General features: G+C 45.8%; 1 protein-coding gene across 1 annotated transcript in view; it reads right to left on the bottom strand.

The window, feature by feature from the left end:
- Positions 1-15,799, bottom strand: part of LOC123998182 (zinc finger and BTB domain-containing protein 7B-like) — a 28,914-nt gene extending 13,115 nt beyond the window's left edge. The window contains exons 1-2 of the mRNA XM_046303190.1: positions 15,352-15,799; positions 10,311-10,429 (exon numbers count right to left, since the gene is read on the bottom strand). The gene's annotated coding sequence lies outside the window, so the exon portion shown is untranslated. The remainder of the gene's footprint in view (positions 1-10,310; positions 10,430-15,351) is intronic.
- Positions 15,800-23,528: the final 7,729 nt, after the last annotated feature.

Raw genomic sequence — 23,528 nt, 5'->3', positions numbered from 1 at the left:
CACACACCCATGCACAGAGATACATGCTCATAAACACATAACCCCTACAAAACACACACACACACACACACACACACACACACACACACACACACACACACACACACACACACACACACACACACACACACACACACACACACACACACACACACACACACACACACACACACACACACACACACACACACACACACACACACACACACACACACATAAATGCTCATAAACACATACCCCTACAAAACACACACACACACCCATACACAGAGATACATGCTCAGACACCCCTACAAACACACACAGACACATACACACCCACACAGACAAGACACACACCCATACACAGAGATACATGCTCAGACACCCCTACAAACACACACAGACACATACACACCCACACAGACAAGACACACACCCATACACAGAGATACATGCTCAGACACCCCTACAAACACGCTCAGACACATACACACCCACACAGACAAGACACACACCCATACACAGAGATACATGCTCATAGACACATACCCCTACAAACAAACACACACACACCCACACAGACAGACAAACACGCACATAGACACAAACCCCTACAAACACACACACCGATGTCGCAAAACTAACTGATCCTGATCGGCTTCCTCTTCCTCTGCAGTGAGGACTGACAACCACAAGGTGAGATGTAGTGATAAATGGATGACAAAACAGACAGAAAAGTAAAGGAGGAACAACCATGTCAGCTATTAGAAAGAGAAAGAAAGAGAGAGAGATATATTGATAGCAGTAAGGGACAGGGAGAAAGAGAGAGGTATTGATAGCAGTAAGGGACAGGGAGAAAGATATATTGATAGCAGTAAGGGACAGGGAGAAAGAGAGAGGTATTGATAGCAGTAAGGGACAGGGAGAAAGAGAGAGAGATATTGATAGCAGTAGGGGACAGGGAGAAAGAGAGAGAGATTGATAGCAGTAAGGGACAGGGAGAAAGAGAGAGAGATTGATAGCAGTAGGGGACAGGGAGAAAGATATATTGATAGCAGTAAGGGACAGGGAGAAAGAGATATATTGATAGCAGTAGGGGACAGGGAGAAAGAGATATATTGATAGCAGTAAGGGACAGGGAGAAAGAGATATTGATAGCAGTAAGGGACAGGGAGAAAGAGAGAGGTATTGATAGCAGTAGGGGACAGGGAGAAAGAGATATATTGATAGCAGTAGGGGACAGGGAGAAAGAGAGAGGTATTGATAGCAGTAGGGGACAGGGAGAAAGAGAGAGGTATTGATAGCAGTAGGGGACAGGGAGAAAGAGAGAGGTATTGATAGCAGTAGGGGACAGGGAGAAAGAGAGAGGTATTGATAGCAGTAGGGGACAGGGAGAAAGAGAGAGGTATTGATAGCAGTAAGGGACAGGGAGAAAGAGAGAGATATTGATAGCAGTAAGGGACAGGGAGAAAGAGAGAGGTATTGATAGCGGTAGGGGACAGGGAGAAAGAGAGAGGTATTGATAGCAGTAGGGGACAGGGAGAAAGAGAGAGGTATTGATAGCAGTAAGGGACAGGAAGAAAGAGAGAGGTATTGATAGCGGTAAGGGACAGGGAGAAAGAGAGAGGTATTGATAGCGGTAAGGGACAGGGAGAAAGAGAGAGGTATTGATAGCGGTAAGGGACAGGGAGAAAGAGAGAGATATTGATAGCAGTAAGGGACAGGGAGAAAGAGAGAGGTATTGATAGCAGTAAGGGACAGGGAGAAAGAGAGAGAGATATTGATAGCGGTAGGGGACAGGGACAAAGAGAGATTGATAGCAGTAAGGGACAGGGAGAAAGAGATATATTGATAGCAGTAGGGGACAGGGAGAAAGAGAGAGGTATTGATAGCAGTAAGGGACAGGGAGAAAGAGATATATTGATAGCAGTAAGGGACAGGGAGAAAGAGAGAGGTATTGATAGCAGTAAGGGACAGGGAGAAAGAGAGAGAGATATTGATAGCGGTAGGGGACAGGGAGAAAGAGAGAGGTATTGATAGCAGTAGGGGACAGGGAGAAAGAGAGAGGTATTGATAGCAGTAGGGGACAGGGAGAAAGAGAGAGGTATTGATAGCAGTAGGGGACAGGGAGAAAGAGAGAGGTATTGATAGCAGTAAGGGACAGGGAGAAAGATATATTGATAGCAGTAAGGGACAGGGAGAAAGAGAGAGATATTGATAGCAGTAAGGGACAGGGAGAAAGAGAGAGGTATTGATAGCAGTAAGGGACAGGGAGAAAGAGATATTGATAGCAGTAAGGGACAGGGAGAAAGAGAGAGGTATTGATAGCGGTAGGGGACAGGGAGAAAGAGAGAGGTATTGATAGCAGTAGGGGACAGGGAGAAAGAGAGAGGTATTGATAGCAGTAAGGGACAGGGAGAAAGAGATATTGATAGCAGTAAGGGACAGGGAGAAAGAGAGAGGTATTGATAGCAGTAAGGGACAGGGAGAAAGAGAGAGGTATTGATAGCGGTAAGGGACAGGGAGAAAGAGAGAGATATTGATAGCAGTAAGGGACAGGGAGAAAGAGAGAGGTATTGATAGCGGTAGGGGACAGGGAGAAAGAGAGAGAGATATTGATAGCGGTAGGGGACAGGGACAAAGAGAGATTGATAGCAGTAAGGGACAGGGAGAAAGAGAGAGGTATTGATAGCGGTAAGGGACAGGGAGAAAGAGATATTGATAGCAGTAAGGGACAGGGAGAAAGAGAGAGGTATTGATAGCGGTAAGGGACAGGGAGAAAGAGAGAGGTATTGATAGCAGTAGGGGACAGGGAGAAAGAGAGAGGTATTGATAGCAGTAAGGGACAGGGAGAAAGAGAGAGAGATATTGATAGCGGTAGGGGACAGGGACAAAGAGAGATTGATAGCAGTAAGGGACAGGGAGAAAGAGATATATTGATAGCAGTAGGGGACAGGGAGAAAGAGAGAGGTATTGATAGCAGTAAGGGACAGGGAGAAAGAGAGAGGTATTGATAGCAGTAAGGGACAGGGAGAAAGAGAGATTGATAGCAGTAAGGGACAGGGAGAAAGAGATATATTGATAGCAGTAAGGGACAGGGAGAAAGAGAGAGGTATTGATAGCAGTAAGGGACAGGGAGAAAGAGAGAGAGATATTGATAGCGGTAGGGGACAGGGAGAAAGAGAGATTGATAGCAGTAAGGGACAGGGAGAAAGAGAGAGAGATATTGATAGCGGTAGGAGACAGGGAGAAAGAGATATATTGATAGCAGTAGGGGACAGGGACAAAGAGATTGATAGCAGTAGGGGACAGGGAGAAAGAGATATATTGATAGCAGTAGGGGACAGGGAGAAAGAGAGAGGTATTGATAGCAGTAAGGGACAGGGAGAAAGAGATATATTGATAGCAGTAAGGGACAGGGAGAAAGAGAGAGATATTGATAGCAGTAGGGGACAGGGAGAAAGAGAGATATATTGATAGCAGTAAGGGACAGGGAGAAAGAGATATATTGATAGCAGTAAGGGACAGGGAGAAAGAGAGAGGTATTGATAGCAGTAGGGGACAGGGAGAAAGAGAGATATTGATAGCAGTAGGGGACAGGGAGAAAGAGAGAGGTATTGATAGCAGTAGGGGACAGGGAGAAAGAGAGAGATATTGATAGCAGTAGGGGACAGGGAGAAAGAGAGAGATATTGATAGCAGTAAGGGACAGGGAGAAAGAGAGGTATTGATAGCAGTAAGGGACAGGGAGAAAGAGAGAGGTATTGATAGCAGTAAGGGACAGGGAGAAAGAGAGAGGTATTGATAGCGGTAAGGGACAGGGAGAAAGAGAGATATTGATAGCAGTAGGGGACAGGGAGAAAGAGAGAGGTATTGATAGCAGTAAGGGACAGGGACAAAGAGAGAGAGATATTGATAGCGGTAGGGGACAGGGACAAAGAGAGATTGATAGCAGTAAGGGACAGGGAGAAAGAGAGAGAGATATTGATAGCGGTAGGGGACAGGGAGAAAGAGAGAGAGATATTGATAGCGGTAAGGGACAGGGAGAAAGAAAGAGAGATATTGATAGAGGTAGGGGACAGGGAGAAAGAGAGATATTGATAGCGGTAGGGGACAGGGAGAAAGAGAGATATTGATAGCGGTAGGGGACAGGGAGAAAGAGATATTGATAGCGGTAGGGGACAGGGAGAAAGAGAGATATTGATAGCGGTAGGGGACAGGGAGAAAGAGAGAGAGATATTGATAGCGGTAGGGGACAGGGAGAAAGAGAGAGAGATATTGATAGCGGTAGGGGACAGGGAGAAAGAGAGAGAGATATTGATAGCGGTAAGGGACAGGGAGAAAGAAAGAGAGATATTGATAGAGGTAGGGGACAGGGAGAAAGAGAGATATTGATAGCGGTAGGGGACAGGGAGAAAGAGAGATATTGATAGCGGTAGGGGACAGGGAGAAAGAGAGATATTGATAGCGGTAGGGGACAGGGAGAAAGAGCGATATTGATAGTGGTAGGGGACAGGGAAATGGAAACTAGAGTATAAAAAAACAATGACAGTTAGTCTGATATCCTCTCCAGACCATGTCAACATGTGACGAACAGTGTGTGTTTAGTTTAACAGTCCCAATCAGAGGTCGTAAAGCTCAAAAGGCGGAACACTTCACATCAAAAGGCGGAACACTTCACATCATCAGGACGATACTGTAGTAGTGTTTTCTGGGCTTTGTCAACAGGGGTGAGCGGTTGCTTTTACTATAATCCGTGGCTGAAACGGTTGATACATAGAATATGCGGTTATTTCAGCTGTCCTTTGAGAAACACAACAGAATGTCTGCCTTACTGTCACTGGTCAGAACACTCACCCATCTCTCGTCCAATTACAGCAGTACAGCACTTTGACTAAAGATTAAAACGTTGACGGGGAAAATTCTACTGGTGCTTAGCAAATTAGAGCTCATCGAATACTGCACTCTCAATGTCTGGAATACTGCCTTCTCATGGCACTGTACTTACAACAGCTACAACATCAAGCTGTCATTTCTCATCAAAATGTATCTAAAAGGTTAGGGGTCATTTTCACAACAAGATACAGGAGATGATTCTCTGCGGTGTGTCATTGTCTCTCTTTCCCTGAACCGCTGGCTCACTGTACCTGTTTATGAGCAACGCCCCCTCACTATCTACACCAACATTTACACCATTACCAGAAAAACAAATCATGTTCTCTGTCACTACTTTTTAACACTCTTTTCATCTCAAAGGGGTGTCTGTCATTACAGGAAGTAAAGTATTGCCACTTCCTGCTCTTCCATCCCCCTGGCAGTAGGCGGGTGGTGTGAGTTGGTAGGCTGTCAGGCCGGTGGTCGAGAGAGAGAGAGGGCTGTGAAACACAACAGAAACTGGAGACTGAAAAAGGAGAAACGCCAAATGCACTACTTCCTCTAGTGAGACAGATCTACTGGAGGCAAACTAGGCTGTGGGGTCCATGAACATTCAGTAGAGTACCTTAGTCAGTGGCACAGCATCTCGACATTATGGTTAAGGCCTACATGAAGTGTATTGGTTCAAAGGTTTTTACTGCCCTTATATGGTAATAACCCCCCTCAGCTCCCAGCTGTGCCCTGGACACAATTTGTGAATTGATTGCCCCCCATCTAGCTTCAGAGTTTGTTCTGCTAGGTGACCTAAACTGGGATATGCTTAACACCCCGGCAGTCCTACAATCTAAGCTAGATGCCCTCAATCTCACACAAATCATCAAAGAACCCACCAGGTACAACCCTAACTCTGTAAGCAAGGGCACCCTCATAGACGTCATCCTGACCAACTGGCCCTCCAAATACACCTCCGCTGTCTTCAACCAGGATCTCAGCGACCACTGCCTCATTGCCTGTATCCGATACGGTGCCGCAGTCAAACGACCACCCCTCATCACTGTCAAACACTCCCTAAAACACTTCTGTGAGCAGGCCTTTCTAATCGACCTGGCCCGGGTATCCTGGAAGGACATTGACCTCATCCCGTCAGTTGAGGATGCCTGGTCATTCTTTAAGAGTAACTTCCTCACCATTTTAGATAAGCATGCTCCGTTCAAAAAATGCAGAACTAAGAACAGATACAGCCCTTGGTTCACTCCAGACCTGACTGCCCTCGACCAGTACAAAAACATCCTGTGGCGGACTGCAATAGCATCGAACAGTACCCGCGATATGCAACTGTTCAGGGAAGTCAGGAACTAATACACGCAGTCTGTCAGGAAAGCTAAGGCCAGCTTCTTCAGGCAGAAGTTTGCATCCTGTAGCTCCAACTCCAAAAAGTTCTGGGACACTGTGAAGTCCATGGAGAACAAGAGCACCTCCTCCCAGCTGCCCACTGCACTGAGGCTAGGGAACACGGTCACCACCGACAAATCCATGATTATCGAAAACTTCAACAAGCATTTCTCAATGGCTGGCCATGCCTTCCGCCTGGCTACTCCTACCTCAGCCAACAGCTCCGGCCCCCCCGCAGCTCCTCGCCCAAGCCTCTCCAGGTTCTCCTTTACCCAAATCCAGATAGCAGATGTTCTGAAAGAGCTGCAAAACCTGGACCCGTATAAATCAGCTGGGCGTGACAATCTGGACCCTCTATTTCTGAAACTATCCGCCGCCATTGTCGCAACCCCTATTACCAGCCTGTTCAACCTCTCATATCGTCTGAGATCCCCAAGGACTGGAAAGCTGCCGCAGTCATCCCCCTCTTCAAAGGGGGAGACACCCTGGACCCAAACTGTTACAGACCTATATCCATCCTGCCCTGCCTATCTAAGGTCTTCGAAAGCCAAGTCAACAAACAGGTCACTGACCATCTCGAATCCCACCGTACCTTCTCCGCTATGCAATCTGGTTTCCGAGCCGGTCACGGGTGCACCTCAGCCACACTCAAGGTACTAAACGACATCATAACCGCCATCTATATAAGACAGTACTGTGCAGCCGTCTTCATCGACCTTGCCAAGGCTTTCGACTCTGTCAATCACCATATTCTTATCGGCAGACTCAGTAGCCTCGGTTTTTCGGATGACTGCCTTGCCTGGTTCACCAATTACTTTGCAGACAGAGTTCAGTGTGTCAAATCGGAGGGCATGTTGTCCGGTCCTCTGGCAGTCTCTATGGGGGTGCCACAGGGTTCAATTCTCGGGCCGACTCTTTTCTCTGTATATATAATAATAAATAATAATATATGCCATTTAGCAGACGCTTTTATCCAAAGCGACTTACAGTCATGTGTGCATACATTCTACGTATGGGTGGTCCCGGGGATCGAACCCACTACCCTGGCGTTACAAGCGCCATGCTCTACCAACTGAGCTACAGAAGGATCAATGATGTTGCTCTTGCTGCGGGCGATTCCCTGATCCACCTCTACGCAGACGACACCATTGTATACACTTTCGGCCCGTCATTGGACACTGTGCTATCTAACCTCCAATCGAGCTTCAATGCCATACAACACTCCTTCCGTGGCCTCCAACTGCTCTTAAACGCTAGTAAAACCAAATGCATGCTTTTCAAACGATCGCTGCCTGCACCCGCATGCCCGACTAGCATCACCACACTGGATGGTTCCGACCTTGAATATGTGGACACCTATAAGTACCTAGGTGTCTGGCTAGACTGCAAACTCTCCTTCCAGACCCATATCAAACATCTCCAATCGAAAATCAAATCAAGAATCGGCTTCCTATTCCGCAACAAAGCCTCCTTCACTCACGCTGCCAAGCTTACCCTAGTAAAACTGACTATCCTACCGATCCTCGACTTCGGCGACGTCATCTACAAAATTGCCTCCAACACTCTACTCAGCAAACTGGATGCAGTTTATCACAGTGCCATCCGTTTTGTCACTAAAGCACCTTATACCACCCACCACTGCGACTTGTATGCTCTAGTCGGCTGGCCCTCGCTACATATTCGTCGCCAGACCCACTGGCTTCAGGTCATCTACAAGGCCATGCTAGGCAAAGCTCCTCCTTATCTCAGCTCACTGGTCACGATGGCAACACCCATCCGTAGCACGCGCTCCAGCAGGTGTATCTCATTGATCATCCCTAAAGCCAACACCTCATTCGGACGCCTTTCATTCCAGTACTCTGCTGCCTGTGACTGGAACGAATTGCAAAAATCGCTGAAGTTGGAGACTTTTATCTCCCTCACCAACTTCAAACATCAGCTAGCTGAGCAGCTAACCGATCGCTGCAGCTGTACATAATCTATTGGTAAATAGCACACCCATTTTCACCTACCTCATCCCCACAGTTTTTATTTATTTACTTTTCTGCTCTTTTGCACACCAATATCTCTACCTGTACATGATCATCTGATCATTTATCACTCCAGTGTTAATCTGCAATATTGTAATTATTCGCCTACCTCCTCATGCCTTTTGCACACATGGTATATAGACTCCCCTTTTTTTCTCTGTGTTATTGACTTGTTAATTGTTTACTCCATGTGTAACTCTGTGTTGTCTGTTCACACTGCTATGCTTTATCTTGGCCAGGTCGCAGTTGCAAATGAGAACCTGTTCTCAACTAGCCTACCTGGTTAAATAAAGGTGTTCTCAACTAGCCTACCTGGTTAAATAAAGGTGTTCTCAACTAGCCTACCTGGTTAAATAAAGGTGTTCTCAACTAGCCTACCTGGTTAAATAAAGGTGTTCTCAACTAGCCTACCTGGTTAAATAAAGGTGTTCTCAACTAGCCTACCTGGTTAAATAAAGGTGTTCTCAACTAGCCTACCTGGTTAAATAAAGGTGTTCTCAACTAGCCTACCTGGTTAAATAAAGGTGTTCTCAACTAGCCTACCTGGTTAAATAAAGGTGAAATAAAAAATAAATAAAAAATAACCAAACGGAACATGTCCCTGACTCTGACCACTGTGTGTGAATGGAATAATGGATAATATGCAGAAACTCTATGATGGCGCTAATAGAGTAGTCTAAAAGTTAAACCCTTCTAAGAGTGGGAAAATGAGGGAATATGGAAAGGGATAATGGATGAAGGACCTGAGCAGATAAAGAAGGACTGAATGGATGGTGTAGGGGAACAGGGAGAGGTATGAAGGGATGATGGGGGGATGAAGGAGCTGAGCAGATAAAGGAGGACTGAATGGATGGTGTAGGGGAACAGGGAGATGTATGAAGGGATGATGGGGGGATGAAGGAGCTGAGCAGATAAAGGAGGACTGAATGGATGGTGTAGGGGAACAGGGAGATGTATGAAGGGATGATGGGGGGATGAAGGAGCTGAGCAGATAAAGGAGGACTGAATGGGTGGTGTAGGGGAACAGGGAGATGTATGAAGGGATGATGGGGGGATGAAGGAGCTGAGCAGATAAAGGAGGACTGAATGGGTGGTGTAGGGGAACAGGGAGATGTATGAAGGGATGATGGGGGGATGAAGGAGCTGAGCAGATAAAGGAGGACTGAATGGGTGGTGTAGGGGAACAGGGAGAGGTATGAAGGGATGATGGGGGGATGAAAGGAAGATACATTTGATATGAAGGAGTAAAGGTATAGAAGGAAAGGAAGGGAGGAAGCTCTTAAATCTGCTGATGCTGAGTAAAGAGGGGGACTTTGTCCTCCCCCTCTCTCTCCCCCTGTCTTGTCCTCCCACTCAGCCTACTGTATGTATCTGAAACTGAAACCCCTATTGTGAACAGGGGGAATTTATATACAGGGCCACATGCCCTATTTCATATACTTACTGGAATTGTGTGTGTGTGATCTTAAAATGTTCCTCTTTCCTTTAAAGACCATTCACTGTTGTTACACCCCCCCCCCCCCACCCTACTATAACACACACACACTGGACACACTTCTGCACGGCCCCAATCACATGATCTGTCACTTGCTCGCGAACACACACACACCCACCCACACACTAACTCTAAGTACAGCGTTTGCTAAATTACTTTATGTAAATGTAGCCATTGCTGGCGCTTGGATTTGCGTGTTCAAGTGAACCGTATTCCAAACACTGAGTCCAAAAGCCTGGCTGAGTATCAGTGAAAGAAGACAGAGTGAGACTCTGGAGGGTTCCTTCCTGACACATACTGGACTGCACTAAAATCACTATCTTATGGGGGTGCCGTCATTCAACACATTTTAACATGTATGAAGGTTCACTGATTTTTTTAAATGAGAGTGGCCTGCAGCACCCCAGGGCAGCCATGTCATATAATCTCTAGTTTCTACACCTATAGTAGGACAGGCGCTGTCAGCGACTGGGACAATAAGACTTTCTTTAGTTCAATGCAGTTAATGTGCAACACTCAACATTCCACACCTCTTACCTCCAGTCCATAAACTCAGAGGAGGACAGGTCCCTGCTCTCTTCCTCCCTCTCTATTTTCCACGTCTTCCTGCTTCTGTTCTTCTCCAGCGGAGCCAAAAGGTTTCCAGGGATACAACGCTGAGGGGATGAGATTTTTGGATGGTTAGATGATTTGGATTTGAACAAACTTTATTGATCCCAGAGGACTGACAGATTGACACCAAGATACACATACAGTGTCTTCAGAAACTATTCAACCCCCCTTTTTTTGTGTTACAGCCTGAATTTAAAATGGATTAAATTGAGATGTTGTGTCACTAATCTACACACAATATCCTAGAATGTCAAAGGGGAATTTAGATGATTAATTTATAAAAATGTCAAAATGCCTTGAGTCAATAAGTATTCAACCTCTGTTATGGCAAGCCAAAATAGGTTCATGAGTACAAATTTGCTTAGCAAATCACATAATAAATTGCAGCAACTCACTCTGTGTGCAATAGTAGTGGTTAACATGATATGAATGACCACCCCATCTCTGTACCCCAGACACAGAATTATATGTAAGGTCCCTCAGTCGAGTAGTGAATTTCAAGCACATAGTGTACAGTGCATTCTGAAAGTATTCAGGACTCCTTCACCTTTTCTACATTTTGTTACGTTACAGCCTTATTCTAAAAATGATGAAATATAGTTTTTCCTCATAAAATATACACACAATACCCCATAACGACAAATTGAAAAACATTTTTATTTTGCTATTTTATTAAAAATTAGAAATACCTTATTTCCACAAGTACTCAGACCCTTTGCTATAAGACTTCAAATTGATCTCAGGTGCATCCTGTTCAAATGATAATTATTGAGATGTTTCTACAACTTGATTTGTCATCGATGGTAAATTAAATTGATTGGACATGATTTAGAACGGCACAGACACCTGTCTATATAAGGTTCCACAGTTGACAGTGCATGTCAGAGCAAAAACCAAGCCATGAGGTCGAAGGACTTGTCCGTAGAGCTCCGAGACAGGGTTGAGGCACAGATCTGGGGAAGGGTACCAAAACATTTCTGCAGAATTGAAGGTCCCCGAAAACACAGAGGCCTACATCATTCTTAAATGGAAGAAGTTTGGAACCACCAAGACTCTTCCTAGAACTGACTGCGCCATTGGGGGAGAAGGACCTTGGTCAGGGACGTAACCAAGAACCCGATGGTCACTCTGACAGCGCTCCAGAGTTCCTCTGTGAAGATGAGAGAACCTTCCAGAAGGACAACGATCTCTTCAGCACTCCACCAATCAAGCCTTTATGGTAGAGTGGCCAGACAAAAGCCACTCCTCAGTAAAAGGCACATGACAGCCTGCTTGGAGTTTGCCAAAATGCACCAAAAGGACTCTCACACCATGAGAAACAAGATTCTCTGGTCTGATGAAACTAAGATTGAAGTCTTTGGCCTGAATGCCAAGTGTCACATCTGGAGGAAACCTGGCACCATCCCTACAGTGAGGCATGGTGGTGGCAGAATCATGCTTTGTTGATGTTTTTCAGCGGCAGGGACTTGGAGACTAGTCAGGATTGAGGGAAAGATGAACGGAGCAAAGTACAGAGATCCTTGATGAAAACCTGCTCCAGAGCTCTCAGAACCTCAGACTAGGGCGAAGGTTTACCTTCTAACAGGACAACAACCCTAAACACACAGCCAAGACAATACAGGAGTGGCTTCGGGGCAAGTCTCTGAATGACCTTGAGTGGCCCAGCCATAACTGGACTTGAACCCGATTGAACATCTCTGAAGAGAACTGAAAATAGCTGTGCAGCGACGCTCCCCATCCAACATGACAGAGCTTGAGAGGATCTGCAGAGAAGAATGGGAGAAACTCCACAAATACAGGTGTGTCAAGATTGTAGCATAATATCCAAGAAGATTGGTGGTGCTTCAACAAAGTACTGAGTAAAGGGTCTGAATATTTATGTAAATGTGACATTTCTAAAAACCTGTTTTGGCTTTGTCGTTATGTGGAATTGTGTGTAGATTGATGAGAGGAATTTTTTTTAAATCCATTTTAGAATAAGGCTGTAAAGTAACAAAATGTGAAAAAAGTAAAGGGGTCTGAATGCACTGTATTCAACCACAAAGACCAGGGAGGTTTTCCAATGCCTCACAAAGAAGGGTGCCTATTGGTAAATGGGTAAAAAAAATTAAAGAGCAGACATTGAATATCCCTTTGAGCATTGTGAAGTTTTGAATTACACTTTGGATGGTGTCTCAATACATCCAGTCACTACAAAGATACAGGCGTCCTTCATAACTAAGTTGCTGGAAAGGAAGGAAACTGCTCAGGGATTTCACCATGAGGCCAGGTGACAGTAAAACAGTTAAAAAGAGTTTAATGGCTGTGATGGGAGAAACCAGAGTATGGATCAACAGCATTGTAGTTACTCCACAATACTAACCTAATTGGCAGAGTGAAAATAAGGTAGCCTGTACAGAATGAAAATATTCTGTACAGGCATCCCGTTTGCAACAAGGAACTAAAGTAATACTGCAAAAAAATGTGGCATAGCAACTCATGTTGAGGGCAAATCAAACACATTACTGAGTGCCACTCTCCATATTTTCAAGTATAATGGTGACTGCATCTTGCTATGGGTAGGCTTGTAATCGTTAAGGACTGGGGAGTTTTTCAGGATAAATAAATAAATGGAATGGAGCTAAGCACAGGTAAAATCCTAGAGGAAAACCTGATTCAGTCTGCTTTCCACCAGACACTGGGAGATGAATTCCCCTTTCAGCAGGACAATGGTTGAATCTGTGTTTGAAATTCACTGCTCGACTAAGGGACCTTACAGATAATTGTATGTGTGGGACACAGAGATGAGATAGTCATTTAAAAATCATGTTAAACACTATTATTGCACACAGAGTGAGTCCATGCAACTTATTATGTGACTTGTTAAGCAAATAAATTTGGACTCCTGGCTTGCTAAAATTTAAATTAAATAAAAACATAATTCCACTTTGACATTATAGGGTATTGTCTGTAGATCAGTGACCAAAAAATCTCAATTGAAACCATTTTAAATTTCAGGCTATTAACACAACAAAATGTGGGAATTCTTCTTCCACTTGGACATCAGAGTATTTTGTTTAGATCATTGACAAAAAAAAAAAAAATTAAATCCATTTGAATCCCACTTTGATGCAACGAAACCTTGGATAAGTCAAGGGGGTTGAATACTTTCTCTGGGCACAGTATTTATTATCTGCTTCGTGAGACAGAGACACAGGGAAGCAACGGGGTCAAATACTGAGGGAATAAGTGAAGGAGAAGAGAGACAAACAGGAGACCAAAAGATAAATGAGAAGTGGTGTATAAAGAGTGAATAAAAAGGAAGAAAATGAACCTAAACACACAGTGTGTCAGATGATGTGTTAGACATGGTGAGGGGTTCAGGGTGGGGGATGGAGAAAGACCACTTCCCACTTCACCAGGCCACAGAGCAGAAGTGGCCTACACCAACAATGAACAGGGCTGGGAAACAGGCACAGCACACACCTGTGTAGGACCACAGACATCCTCAGACACACGGCACTATCCCATACTCAGTGGCAAGAGCAGAGACTATACCCATTATCTGTCATACTTGAGAAGGTGCATGGAAATGTAATTTGGTGTTTGTGAGTGTGTACATGTGAACATGTGTGTGGTAGGGAGAGAGAGGGGTCATGAGAACAGTCCGATCTAGTAAATGACCGGAGTAATTAAGTTACCATGACACCAGAGGGAGAGATGAGAAGAGAGGGAGGGGTAGATCAGTTACCACTAAGCCAAAGACAGTCTACACAGACTTTCCAGGTCTCCCAACTGTCATTTAGTTGGTAGTAAAGACTGCTTCAATTCAGACAAGTGGCAATTAGGGTTGACAGTGCAGAACTGTTTCTGCTTCTCACTCTCTTTTCCCTTCCATCTCTCACACTAAGTAGTGGAATTATTCACAGAGTTGGGATTGGTGACAAATCTAATCTACATCAAAGACGTCAACAATACCTATTTGTCAAGATCACACACGGAAACCCACAGTGCAAATATTAGCCTACATACTGTTACAGGGCAAATGTTCTCCTTATTCCTTCCAGGTGCACTGAAGTTCAGGTCTAGACCCAACACTGTTTGGAGAACTATTGTGTGAAAAATAAACATTGTAGACCAGAAACCCTTCAGTGGATTGGACTAATATCATGGTGTCCATAAAGTGGTATATCAAACACCAAACCCAAGCCAGTTTGGCAGGTTCAGCAGGTCTGTCTGTACCACAAGAGGGGCGAGTCAGCAACCCACACACCCACACACACACACTACACTCATGCAGTCGCAGGCACACATGACAGCCTCCCATCATCCATAGCCTAAGTTTTTATACATTTAAAAGCCCTCATCCATCCAGCATTAATATACATTTCAAGAACATTACATCAGCAACAGAGCTATAGAATTGAAGATAAAGGATATATCAACGTGTGGTGACAACAGTATAGCCCACTGAAAGGGTCGTGGAATAATATCATTCGTGGCCAAAGTTGCCCTGTGGTGGAGCACATGGCTTATTGCCTACAGAGGCCGCCGATGTGCGTGAGAACAGGTTAGGTTTTGGATGTCAGCCGGTGTTCGCTGCTATAATTAGAAGCCAAGCCTCCAGAAGTGTACCCGTCGACCCTGCTTGTTCACCTGGCCACATCCACACAGGTAGCAACACACAGCAACTAACCTGAGATCACATAAATATGCTCTGCTAATGTCATTTAAATAGTATGTGTTCTTGTGTCAAAATAAGCCTCTAGGAAAAGAGAGCGCGAAAATCATAGGGAGAAATTATTGTCGACACGTCACACAGGAGTTACCGAATACCCATGACGTAGTCCTCCCGTAACCCTGGTTAGGACCGGGGGGGGTCAGGAGCGGTTGTTATAGAAAATGGGAAAGACAAGCATAAAGTCCTAATTTTAAGAATTCCATAATAACCCCCCAAAACAGAGAGAGAGTGAGGGAGCGGGTTTACCTGTGCGCCGGTGTCACCTATGTTATCTCGTCGCGTCCCACCTGACCGGCTTCTGTACTTCCTGGATTCACTCCCACCAGCCTCTTTCCCCCCCTCGTCGCTCCCCGGGGGTCACTGCTCTCTCGGCACTGTCCAAAATCTCACACCAGTCCCTCTGACGAACCACGTATTGCCCGGGAGTTCTCTGTAATATCAGCTTCTTCTTGTCTCTCTGTCGGCGTTTATATCCCCCTGCCTCGGCTCTCTCTTTGCAGACCGCCGGCTCGCTGGGCTGTTCTCCCCCCTCTCTGACTCCGCTGGCCCATTCCAACTCCAGGCAGCTCCTCCTTGAACCAGGAAGCGGCTTGCCCTACTTTACACCCCGCCGCGGATTGGCTCTGGCGGGGCTGGAGAGGGACCGCTGGGGTGGGCAGGGCACAGGGGGTCGGCCACGGTGCGATAGGCCAGCGGAAGTGTCTGTCGTAGCGAGGTGGGAGGGAAGGAGGGCCGAGGTGGGCATGTTGTTATAGAGACTCCCGGGGCAGGTTGTGAGGGATCACAGCGGGGCTAAGAGGTGGGCACAGAGATGGAGATAATCGTTTGAGGGCATATGCGTGTGCCAGCTGCAGCGGACATTTCCACTTGAAATGGATCGCCTTATTTAAACGCGCTATTTATGGTGCTCGTGCAGTTTATCTACCTCTGTCAGGCTGTTACTGTACATCTCTCTCTCTCTCTTTCCCACCTCCCTGCATCTCTCTCTCTATGCGCACCTTAAGCATTTCATTTGCAAATGAAGCCATGGCGACCAAGACAAGAGGTGACCATAGAGACAGAGAAACCAGCAGGTGCACATACAGTATATACAGGGTATGTAGGCTACTACTCAGCCTCAGTCACAAGTCACATCCCCTGCCATATATTTACCGACAGCTATGACAAAGCAGCCATCTCATGGTGGCTTGCTGAGTGTTAAAATAACTCCAATCTCCTTATAATAACTCTTAGAGACTTTGCCCCAAATTCTGAGAAGACTAGAAGCAGTACAGGCTACAGTAGCTGGGGGACACCCACTCTACTGAAACAGCTGGGGGACTTTCATGTAAGAATAATATCTCACTGTGTGTGTGTGTGTGTGTGTGTGTGTGTGTGTGTGTGTGTGTGTGTGTGTGTGTGTGTGTGTGTGTGTGTGTGTGTGTGTGTGTGTGTGTGTGTGTGTGTGTGTGTGTGTGTGTGTTTGTTTGTTTGTGATCTTGCGATATACTGAAGGCAATTCAAAATCCAATTTTTGGTAAAGAGGATATTTTCTACTGTAAGTGATTCACTGTTTCCAGAGCAGAGGGAGACTGAAGAGTGTCTGACAACACAGGGCTGATGCAAGAATCTTGAGACACACTAGAGAGAGAATGAGGTTAGAGTCACACGCACGGCCCACACACCCCTCCCCTCGTAGCAAACTACACACACATCAGCTTCCTGTTTGAAGTGGTAACTACACGGCAGAAGGAATCACCTTATCCTTTCTAAGTTTTGCATCTTGCGCTCTTTGCTCCTGCATACACCCCCCTTTCTCTCAAACACCTCACCTGTGTGTGTGTGTGTATGTGTGTGTGTATGTGTGTGTGTATGTGTGTGTGAGTATGTGTGTGTGTGTGTGTGTGTGTGTGTGTGTGTGTGTGTGTGTGTGTGTGTGTGTGTGTGTGTGTGTGTGTGTGTGTGTGTGTGTGTGTGTGTGTGTGTGTGTGTGTGTGTGTGTGTGTGTGTGTGTGTGTGTGTGTGTGTGTGTGTGAGAGAGAGAGAGATGGCAGATTGTGAAGTGATGGGAAGTCTAAATATATCACCTTGTGGTTTACCCACCCAGCCCACCCAGCCCACCTTCCCCTTGCCGCCCCCTAACCTTAAATCTGTGCTCAATCTGCGGTCTGGCTACCTATCTGGGCTGCTGTTGCGTGTGGTGTGTGTGACGTGTGTGTTACTGCAATTCACACTACCAAATGGGCCAAAACGTCATTTCAACGTGGAAAACTAATTGGATTAGAAAAAAAATCATTAACGTAAAGGCATTTTCTATTTTTTCATCCAATTTATAACATAAATCCAATGACATGGTGAAATGTTTTTGTTGATTTCACATTGAATTCACGTTAGTTGACAACTCAAACAAATGTAAATCAATACTAGACTGACATCTGTTCACAGTGGGTAACCTTGTTGTTCACCTACAAAGTTAAAATATTGTTTTATTGTCCCCCAAAATCTCCCTGAATTCATTTTCATTAAGCAAAGAATCAAATGAAGGATTTCCTTGCAGAAGTTCAAATGCACTGACAGTAGTGGAACTAATGCACACCCTCACACAGTTGGTCCAGTAGTCAAGAGGAGTGTGTGACCCACCTGGGTGTGCTGAAGCCAAGCCTACCCTTATAGACTTAATAACCTGTTACATGATGGAGGATCAGTTTCCACTGTCACCTCACTCTCTGCAGGGAGACACACACACACTGCAAATACACACACAATCCTTAACACACTGAAATATATACTGAATAAATAATTTCAATCCATTTCTCTTTCTGTCCATGTCCTGCAAGCCTTAGGTGAACCTCTAAGACATTTCGGTGTGATTCCAGTGCCGAGGCCCCAGAATAGGACTTCCCCGCAGGTCCTCTATTTCAGAGCCAGAGTGACAGGCAGCAATTACAGTCCTATTTATTCTCTACTAATCCTGTGGTCTGACACTGCTGTTAACCTCTTACATGCTGCTACACACTCCACATCTTTCCACATACACTACAACATCTCTCCACATCTCTCCAAATATACAACATCTCTTCACATCTCTCAAAATATACATCTCTCCAAATATACCCCATCTCTCAACATCTCTCAAAATATACATCTCTCCAAATCTACAACATCTCTCCACATATACCCCATCTCTTCACATATACATTTAACATTTACATTTAAGTCATTTAGCAGACGCTCTTATCCAGAGCGACTTACAAATTGGTGCATTCACCTTATGACATCCAGTGGAACAGCCACTTTACAATAGTGCATCTACATATTTTAAGGGGGGTGAGAAGGATTACTTTATCCTATCCTAGGTATTCCTTAAAGAGGTGGGGTTTCAGGTGTCTCCGGAAGGTGGTGATTGACTCCGCTGTCCTGGCGTCGTGAGGGAGTTTGTTCCACCATTGGGGAGCCAGAGCAGCAAACAGTTTTGACTGGGCTGAGCGGGAACTGTACTTCCTCAGTGGTAGGGAGGCGAGCAGGCCAGAGGTGGATGAACGCAGTGCCCTTATTTGGGTGTAGGGCCTGATCAGAGCCTGATCTCTCCACATATACAACATCTCTCCACATATACCCCATCTCTCCACATATACCCCATCTCTCCACATATACACCATCTCTTCACATATACACCATCTCTCCACATATACCCCATCTCTCCACATATACCCCATCTCTCCACATATACCCCATCTCTCCACATATACAACATCTCTCCACATATACCCCATCTCTCCACATATACACCATCTCTTCACATATACCCCATCTCTCCACATATACACCATCTCTCCACATATACAACATCTCTCCACATATACCCCATCTTTCCACATATACACCATCTCTTCACATATACACCATCTCTCCACATATACCCCATCTCTCCACATATACCCCATCTCTCCACATATACCCCATCTCTCCACATATACCCCTTATACCCCATCTCTCCACATATACCCCATCTCTCCACATATACCCCATCTCTCCACATATACAACATCTCTCCACATATACAACATCTCTCCACATATACAACATCTCTCCACATATACCCCATCTCTTCACATATACACCATCTCTCCACATATACACCATCTCTCCACATATACAACATCTCTCCACATATACCCCATCTCTCCACATCTCTCAAAATATACATCTCTCCAAATCTACAACATCTCTCCACATATACCCCATCTCTTCACATATACACCATCTCTCCACATATCGTGGTCCTTCTGTAGCTCAGTTGGTAGAGCATGGCACTTGTAACGCCAGGGTAGTGGGTTCGATTCCCGGGACCACCCATACGTAGAATGTATGCACACATGACTGTAAGTCGCTTTGGGTAAAAGCGTCTGCTAAATGGCATATATTATATATTATTATTATTATCTCTCCAGATCTACAACATCTCTCCACATCTCTCAAAATATACATCTCTCCACATATACATCTCTTCACATCTCTCCACATATACAACATCTTGCCACATATACAACATCTCTTCACATCTCTCCAAATACACATCTCTCCAAATATACAACATGTCTCCACATCTCTCCAAATATGCAACATCTCTTCACATCTCGCCACATATACAACATGTCTCCACATCTCTCCAAATATGCAACATCTCTTCACATCTCTCCACATATATATCTCCACAGCTCTCTTATCTCATCTCAATTTAAGGGGCTGTCAGACCTCACCATGGTGAAGGTAATACAAGGTGTAACATTAACTATGTGGCTATCCTAAGCTGGTAGCTTTTCCTGGAATGCAGACAGGAGTCTGGTTTAGGTGCTGAGCCCCATCTAGTGGTCAATGTGTAGATGACAGCTTGGTACTTACAAGCGTTCACTGCTTAATGTGTCTGAAGGGTAGGCCTACATCTCTCACAAGAGTAGCTATACAGTCTATTGTTATAGGTTTAAAGTATATAGATCTTTAATCTCTAGATTTAAATCCAAAGGTATGAACAAAGTTGTTTTGTATTCTGTATATAGTATTTGTTGTCTGCTAAGTAAACGTTTGAGAACAGCCTCAGAGTCACTTTAAAATAGAGTAGAATGTACACAGTAAGTCCCTATACATCCGTCTAACAATCATGCATCCCTCCAAAGATCATGATTGTTCCCTTCAGTACAATATTTAATTCCAGGCCTTAATTCAAATGACCCTGAGTGTAAATCCAACATTCTAATGCCTCACAATCCTCCAAAGGTGAAAAATAAATCAATCACCGCCAAACACAACATAGTGTGGAAATGAGACTCTTGAACACAGATTAGATGGAGTGAGGGAGAGAGATAGTCAGGAGGGTCAGGCTGTGTATTCGACATGGTATAATCCTTCCCTGTGCAGGAGGATATTGATTTAGTTAAGAGTCGAGAGCAACAGTGATCCCAGCGTTCCCATCCACAGACGTCACCTTGGATATGAGTCTGCTTCACCTCTGGAGGTGTTCAGGATTACCGGGCAGGACACACACACACACACACACACACACACACACACACACACACACACACACACACACACACACACACACACAGACACACAGACACACACACACACACACACACACACACACACACACACACACACACACACACACACACACACACACACACACACACACACACACACACACACACACACACACGCGCACGCGCGCACACGCGCACGCGCACAAGCACAAGCACAAGCACACATACACACACTTTCTCTCTCGCCTTCTTCTCAATGCACCAAAGACAAACTGACTTTCTAAATGTGCTTTATTCTAGCTATCATCAAAAACATTCTTACCGTCACCATCATCATGGTCATCCTCATCATAATCAATAACATCATCATCAATAACATCATCATCAACAACTATCATTTCATTGATTTTGCTCAAAAGCTAAAGCTGTGATCACAACTAAAACATTTGGTCCTTAAATATAATCTAGGCAACATGGTATCAAGGGTTAAAAGAGGAATGCTCTGTTGCTACTCACAGAAAACATCAAACAGCACTGGACATGACACCAGGACAAGGGAGGGAAGAAAGGAGGGGGATGGAGGGAGGGAGGGAATGATAGAGAGAGATACAGTAGAGAGAGGGAAAAGTCAGAGATGGAGAGAGGTAGAGAGCATCTGTGAATGTCCCTGGAACAGCAGTTAACTACAAAAGATCTGTGAAAGATGAAAGGAGGATCAGGCAGACAGAGATGAAAGACAGGATGAAAGCAGACAGGAGCCAGAGGAGGTGAGGAACGAGGGAAGAGGAGGGAATAGAGAGAGAGGCATGCATTTACAGGAAGCTAGGTGGAACAAATAAACCCACATCCACAGTTTACGGGGGAGCAGTATTAAGTGTTGCACCAAAACACATAATTCAGTTACAGAAGTTGTGTGAACATATTGGACCGAAGCTAAACACCACACAACTTGGACAACAAAACTACAAGTGGATCAATCGCTCCTATAGTTACTGATCAATATGATGACTAACTTTACAGTGATTAGTAATCTCATACTATGATTAATCATATAATGACAAAATATTACACTTTGGTGAAGAGCGAGAGGCAAAAGGGAGGTGAAGCTGGAAATCAGGAAGTGCCTATCTTATTGGTCGCCTTAGAAATGACCAACTAACCCTCCTCCAATCAGCAGCAAGATGCAACGAGCCCCATTGCTATCTTTGTCATCATCGTCCTTGTCTTTTCTGACAGCTGTATCGTCCCTCCCACTGTGTGCTGCTATTATCTTCCAGTTCATCTCTCTTGCTTGCTCCAACAATCACTTCCACAGATATGTATCTACATGTTTGGACTTCAAACATAAACTGTGATTCTACTCTAGCCTGCCCTAGTCACCAGAGCCATAGATATACAGAGTCTGCCGAACTTGGTTTGAATCTAGAATTTTGGCATGCTATGTTGGCAACAACTGTTAAAACCTAGTCGCAAGTCATGGACTGTTTGGAGGATAGTTTGTTGAACTCAAATCTGCAGTACCCTATTCCTTACAGTGTGCTACATTAATTGGGGCATGGGGTGTTTGGTGACACAACCTACACATTATATCTCTCCTGAAAAGTCCATCCTCCAATCAGATCATTTCCTCAAGGACCATCACATGTTGGCAGGCAGTTTTTCTCTCAGTCCCTATTAGTCTTTCCCTGTCTGAGGCAGCTATGGGTCCTTCTTGCCCCCCTTGGGAGAGGCGGAGGGGGCAGAGGTGGCTGGGCGGCAAGAGGTTTGAGGGAGGGAGGTGGCAGGGCCTGGGACCAACTGAGTGGGTGGGAGGGTGGTAGTGGAGGTTTGGACAGGTGTTACGGCTGTGGTCAGCTTTGGAGCTGGGGTGGGAGTGGAGGCTGGGGTGGGAGTGGAGGCGGAGGTGGGGACTGGGGTGGGACTGGAGGCTGGGGTGGGGACTGGGGTGGGACTGGAGGCTGGGGTGGGAGTGGAGGCTGGGGTGGGGGCTGCAGTTAGGTTTTGGCTCTGAATGGGAACAGGAGTAGAAATAGGGGTAGAGGGACGATTGGAGGGTTGAGAGAGGGTAGGGGTACGAGTCTGGATAGGGGTAAAGGCTTTAGAGGGGGTAGGGGTGGGCCCAGATAGAGGGTAAGGAGGAGGGCTTGATTAGGGGGCTCTGAATAAGAGTGGGAGAAGAAGGTAGGGAAGAGGAGGGGGAGAGGGGGACGCGAGAGAGGACTTGCGCCCATGGGTTTGTGGAAGTGAGAGAGGGGCACTTACAGAGGAGGGAGGGGGAGTGGAGGAGGGAGAGGGGGAAGAAGAGCGAGGGGGAGGTGTAGGGATGGGTTTGGGGCGAGGGGTTGAGGTGAGTGGAGTAGTTCCGGAAGAGGGAGGGATGGAGCAGGAGGGAGGAGAGGAGGAGCGAGATGGGGGTGTAGGGGTGGGTTTGGAGCGAGGGGTTGAGGTGAGTGGAGTAGTTCCGGAAGAGGGAGGGATGGAGCAGGGGGGAGGAGAGGAGGAGCGAGATGGGGGTGTAGGGGTGGGTTTGGGGCGAGGGGTCAGTGGCAGGGCTGGGATGAGGGAGAAAGGAGTGGGAGCAGAGGAGGGGGTGTAGGAGGCCAGGGGAGAAGCTGATGTGGGTGTGGCTGCAGGTACAGCGACAGGATGTGTGTGTGTGGCTGTGTGTATGTGTGCAGGGCAGTGTGTAGAGACATGATCAGGGATGGGCTGTATAGAGCCCAGGTTATGTGCTTGTATCTGTGCATTGAATGGGGGCATCTGTAACTGTTGTGCTGAGACTTGTACTGGTAGGGGAGTGGTCAACACCCCAACACTGCCACCCCTGGCTAGCTGCGTCCCAGCCAGGAACGAGGCTGGCAGCAGGTTACCTCCAGAGGCCTTCCGCTGGAGAGGGGGGTGAGG

The sequence above is a fragment of the Oncorhynchus gorbuscha genome, linkage group LG15, assembly GCF_021184085.1.
Source record: "Oncorhynchus gorbuscha isolate QuinsamMale2020 ecotype Even-year linkage group LG15, OgorEven_v1.0, whole genome shotgun sequence".
Taxonomy (NCBI): Eukaryota; Metazoa; Chordata; class Actinopteri; order Salmoniformes; family Salmonidae; genus Oncorhynchus; species Oncorhynchus gorbuscha.
Note: the sequence above shows the minus strand (reverse complement) of the source record. Positions and strands in the feature narration are given on the sequence as shown.